Below are 6,000 nucleotides of genomic sequence, written 5' to 3'. Positions count from 1 at the left end.
GTGTCTTTTTGGAAGTGTGTCTCTTGAACACAAACAAAATCCACCTTGGCTTTGGACGCTTCCCTCCAGAGAGAAAATCATTTGGCAGAGTGATTGAGAACTTTAGCATTAAGTAAAAGGCATTTCAACAGCATTGCAGAAGATCGACAGTTGGATATCTAGGATTAGGGTTCCATGGAGGATTGCAGGAGCGTAGAGCCAAGTTCATACTTAAAGTGTTACTAAACCCACAACAGTAAAATCATTCTGTGTATGTAATAAAGCATGCTTGTTATACTTACTGTGGAACCTAAGGTGTTAATCCTCTGCATTGTGTAAAACGGCTGTTTGATCCTGTCTCCTCTGATCCTCTTTTTCCTTTCACTGTCCCCAATATATTTCCTGATAATACAGAGCCAGGGGACAGGCTACACATACTCAGTTTTGTTTGTATTGCTAGAAAGTTTTTTACACATGCAGGATGCATGTGATCAGCACAGGGCCAATTAGCACTGTGCAGATAGAAAGTCAGGGGTCCTTCATCCTGATAGAACAGTCAGTGCAGAATGAAAATTCCTCCTATAAGTTTTAACCAGACACTATTAGAAGTCACAAGACTGCTATATACTGCTGATGAGAAAAGGTATTTAGCAGTTTATATTTACTAAAATAGTTACAGTTCCATGTTCTGTGTACTGTGGGAGAATATATATAGTATATGAAGGGTCCTGGGTTTAGTAACACTTTAAGTTTAGCAGCATAGAGGATGTGGAGAGAACCTCATTTAGTCTCTGATGGTGCACATTGAAGACAGTGTTGGATCTGACTTACAAACCGGAGAGATGTGCTTGTACTAAAAAACTAGATAACAAATAAAAAATGGAGTTCTGTAAAACACGACAAACAGCAAAGAGATCTTAAAAAAGGACCCATGGATGGGACTGTGAGCAGAAAAAAAAAAACTGCATTAACAGCAATCGGGAAGACAAAGGGAGGAGAATGAGATCATCCCATGACCATGAGTTGAAGTGTATACTGGATAGGAAGAGTTCAGGAGCCTCCAGAGGTGTTCATTTTAGAGACCACTTGCCAATCTTGTGTCAAAGCTTAAGGCTGCTTGTTGCGGGAGTCCACAGGTGTTGGATCCAGGAGTACACGCCATTGCCATAAATATTGCATGCCTTCTTCCAATGTTGTTACCCAGGCAGTCAATCCATTGTGGGAGACTTAGAGGGTAGCTGGGTATTTCCACTTGTGTAGAGTTTTGTGGTTGCGGAGAGCTTTCATTACTATCGCTAACTTTTTGTAGCCTTGGAGGGTGTGTTGCCACAGGTTGGGAAGCATGTGTATTGTAGAATATCTTGCAGGGAAGTTATCAGGTTTTTGGGAAGCTCTCAGAATCTTTCCTTTCACTTGGAAAAAATGCACACGGAGCAAAACATCCCTAGGGACCTCTGGCGTAAGAAAAGAGGGTTTTGGCAGCACTTGAATTCTATTGATAGTGAGATCCATGGTTGTCAGGGATGGTGCCAGGGAGGAAAAAAGTTCTTGTGTATATTCCAGCAGCTGGTCAGCCGACACCGTTTCACCCCCTATTTTTAATGTTGTTTCTTCTAGACCTGTCCTCCGGTCTGCCAGCTTATTCTTCAGCCAAGCTATTTTCTTAGAGTGTGCTGCGTGAGTATCCACCATGATGTTGAAAGACACAGTGTATTCACTCAAAGGGGATTCCACTCTATCAACCCTTATCCCCAAATCTTGGAGGTCAGCCTTGAACTGGTGAACACATGATAACATGTCAGAGTGGAGGGATGAGCGTGAGGAGAAGAGCATCTTCTATTCTTCTTTAACATAATGTCTGAGACCGGTTGGCCCTGGGTGGGAAGGCAGCTATGGGTTCTGGGCAAGATAAGGAGGCAGAGGCCTGGGAAAAGCTTACCTCCATGCCTGGATTCAAAATATTCCTGCTGGGTGACTCCCTGTGGGGTTTTGATTTCACGGGGCTGCAGATGGTTGGGATGGAAGCCCCTGACGAGCCCCCGCTGCCTGTGTGCTTGAAGGAGTTTCCCATTGGAGGCAGTGATAGGGCGCAGGTGCTGGCTGTGAACCGCTTCATGCTGCTGCCCAGTTCTGCCTCCATTGTGTTGTAACCCGTGGCCTTGTGGTTGAAAGAAGCCGGCCAGTTTACTGGACTGTGGCAGGTTCCTTCCTATGGAGCAGCGTGCTGCAGCTCCTGTGCAGGGCGGTGGAGGATGGAGGCCCCAAAGCAGTCGGATGTCACCGGCGGGCAAGTAGAGCTTCAGGCAAGTGCGGCCATATCAGAGTGTGGTCACCACGCCCCCCCCCCATTATATTGTGTTTTTGTACATTCAAATTCACTAAAGTGTATTTTTCCCAACATAAAATTTGTTTGAAAAACCGCTGCTGAAATACTGTGTGAGATATAAAATCGCAAAACCCACCATGGATGTGGCACGGATGAGCACGGGTGTGGCATGGATGAGCACTGACATGGCATGGATGTGGCACTAATGAGCACTGACGAGGCATGGAGGAGCACTAACATGGCATGGATGAGCACTGATGTGGCATGGATGGGCCACAGATGAGCTCTGAGGTGGCATGGGTGGGCACAGATGAGGCATGGATGTGGCACAATGGGCATGGATGAGGCCTGGATGTGGCACGGACGGGCATGGATATGGCAAAGATGGGCATGGATGAGGCATAGATGTGGCATGGATGAGGCATGGATGTGGAATGGATGGGCATGACTAAGGCATGGAGGAGGCAGGGGATGAGTGCAGCTGTAGTCTCTCACCTCCTCTCGCACACTATACTGATCGATGTGTACAGTGTGCGAGGAGAGAACTGAACCGGACATGCGCCGGTTTGTTGACAGCTCATCGCTCCGTAATTGGATGGAGCGATCACGTAGTAAAGGGCCGCTGTCATTGGCCCTTTACCACGATCTGTGATGCGCTGGGTCCCTGGGACCCGGCAAGCACGGTAACTTCCGTGTCTGCGCCCTAGGGGGCGCACGATTGTGGGAGGATGTCATTGTACGCCCTCCAAGAGTAAGTCGATCGCGCTGTAGCCGTCATTTGGCTATGGACCAGTCGGCAAGTGGTTAATAATAAAATAATAGATAACTAAACACCCTAAGGCTGGGTTCACACTTAGTGCGGATGCGACTCCCAGCAGGGGTCCGGTGCGTCCCTGTTCTCTGTTTCAGGAACGAATGAGGCTCAAATTTAGACCTGAGATGGAGCCAAAGACGCAGAGGACCCCTGTGCAAACCGGGCACACTCTCCTGTCATGCGAATTGGATGTGGGGAAATCCGCATCCAATTTCCACTAGCACGAACCCAGCCTGACCCGAAATAAACAGTTTATTAATAATAAAAAATTACTATTTCTTTTTTCGGGTTTGGGTGTTTATTATTATTAATAATAATAATGTATTTATTTATTTTTTTAAGGTTGGGGTTTTTTAATTATTTATGTATTATTACATATTATTAATTTGCTTTATTGATGTACTATTTATTTATGATGATTTTTAGCTATTTGTTTATTTTACATGGATTTATTCATATTATTACTATTTTTTTTCATTGGAGCAGAAAATTGGGCAAAAACACAGAAATCATCCCAATCTACAAAAAAAAAAAGCTCCATACATTTTTTTGAGTTTCAGGCGTTTGGCTTCAGGTGACTTGGAGTGGAGATATGAACCATCTCCATAGAGAATCATTGATTTTTTTTTTCTCCAGCGTTTTAGAGCTTCGAGGTACAAAAGGCTGTGGTGTGAATGAGGTCTTCTAACAAGGAAAAACGACATGTTTTCATATGTCCCGGTCCTATGCCTACTTCTCCAGTTGGTCTCCCTCACCTGCACCCATGTACCTCACACCTTTCGTGTCCCTATACTACCTCCGTCCTCCTGTACGCCCCTTGAAACCTTCCCTCTCCCATTCCCCTACAGAATGAGCTCTCCACAGCTCCGCGCACACTACTTCCGCATCCTCTTCTACCAATCAAGCATTCTATCGTATCTGGTCAGGTTGTATTAACGCCCAGCCCCGCCCCTTATATCGCCATGGCAACACATCAACAAGGGCTCCCCCGGGCACGGCGCATGCGCGAGGCTGGTGTTCAGGGAGGGGCGATGATGCGGAAGTGAGCGGTTCTGTGTCTGCTCTGTTTTCACATCAATATAGCAACTGCATTGTACTCCATGAGAGCAGACGAGCTGGCTATCAGTGAGGAGCAAGCAAGCCCCCTGGGACTCTGGTGAGGATGGACATGTCACAAATGTGCTCTAATAACTCTAGAAATAGATTGAATGTTCCTATTTCTCCTACAGGGCCTGCTCACACTACTGCACCCCAAACTCAGTGCAGTTTTATGGAGGTGCTTAGATAGGTGTAGTAGTACTTTTCAGTTTGTTTTCATGTGTGGCGAGCTACATCTTTTTATGCATTTCACAGTCATATATATGTTTCTTTCCCTTGTCTTCAATAAAAAAACAAATAGGATTACTATGTTTCATGTGTGTTAAAGCACATAAGATTGCACAGCCAATGTGCTTTTTCTTATTGTTATTATACTATTGATATTATATGCGTTCCACAAATGCAAAATGCTTTGGTGTCACCCCTCCCCCCCCACACCTGTAACCCAGTGCCTCATGCCTTCTATACTTCCATGTACCTCATTTTTTATGCTAACGATTAGAGCAGACCTATGATTTTCCAAGATTTTCTTTAACCACTTAAGCCCCGGAGGATTTGGCTGCTAAAGGACCAGGGGTTTTTTTGCGATTTTTTACTGCGCGACTTTAACGGACAATTGCGCGGTCGTGCGACGCTGTACCTAAACGAATTTGACGTCCTTTTTTTCCCACAAACAGAGCTTTCTTTTGGTGGTATTTGATCACCTGTGCGATTTTTTGATCACGCGCTATAAACAAAAAAAGAGCGTAAATTTTGCAAAAATAACAATATTTTTCACATTTTTTTATATGAAATTCCCCCAAAAAAAAAGTAAAAATCAAAATTTTTTAACATTTTTCGGCCAATTTGTTTTATGCTACCTATGTTTGGTAAAAAAAATCGCAAAAAGCGTATTTTGATTGGTTTGCGCAAAAGTTATCGCGTTTACTAACAAAGGGAAAGATTTTTGTCATTTTTGGTGTTTTTTTTTTTAACGCGTAATGGCGGCGATCTGCGATTTTTTTTTCGGTACTGCGACATTGCGGCGGACAGATCGGACCCTTGACTGACATTTTTGACACTTTTGGGGGTACCAGTGACATTACTGCAGTAATCAGTGCTATACATATGCACTGTTACTGCAAAAATGACACTGGCAGGGAAGGGGTTAACTTTATTGGACAGGGAGGGGTTAAGTGTGTCCTAGGGGCGTGCTTTCTACTGTGTAGGGACATTCCTATTGGTGTAAAAGCAAAGATCAACCGTTCTACATAGTAGAACGGTCAGATCTTCACTTTTACACAGGGAGAACTGACAGGCAGCTTGTTTACACAAGCTGCTCTGTCTTTCTCCCTTCACAGGAGCGATCGCAGTGTGACTGGCGGACATCGAGTCCGCCGGTCACACGCACTGACTTGCCTGTGAACGAGCCGCGGCGGGCGCGCGCCCGCGATAGGCTCGCAAGTCAGTGACAGGCGAGTGACGTACCGATACGTCACTCTGCCTGGCCGGGGCTGACCGCCGCAGTATATAGTCGTGCGGCGGTCGGCAACCGGTTAAGGATCCTTTCACACGGTCCGACTCCGTCGGTGGACTCCATGCTGCTCAGCGAGGGATCGATACCCTTATCCCCGCTGAGCAGGCGGATGACAGCTCCGTCTCTGCACTGTGTGCGGAGAGGGAAGGGTCAGAGCCCCGCTGCTCTCTATGGGCGAATCGGATGAGAGCGGACCGCCTGTCTGCTCTCATCCGATCCCATCCGATCCCCTGGACAGATGGAAAATAGGGTTTCCATCCGTCCGGA

At 46.0% G+C, this 6,000-nt stretch overlaps 1 protein-coding gene across 1 annotated transcript in view; it reads left to right on the top strand.

Moving 5' to 3' along the window:
• Positions 1-4,136: 4,136 nt before the first annotated feature.
• Positions 4,137-6,000, top strand: part of FBXL4 (F-box and leucine rich repeat protein 4) — a 94,999-nt gene continuing 93,135 nt past the window's right edge. Inside the window, exon 1 of the mRNA XM_082250246.1 lies at positions 4,137-4,275. The gene's annotated coding sequence lies outside the window, so the exon portion shown is untranslated. The remainder of the gene's footprint in view (positions 4,276-6,000) is intronic.

The sequence above is a fragment of the Pelophylax lessonae genome (assembly GCF_965119305.1).
Source record: "Pelophylax lessonae genome assembly, chromosome: 3".
NCBI lineage: Eukaryota > Metazoa > Chordata > Amphibia > Anura > Ranidae > Pelophylax > Pelophylax lessonae.
The sequence above is the reverse complement of the archived record's forward strand: the minus strand, read 5'-3'. Positions and strand labels throughout refer to the sequence as shown.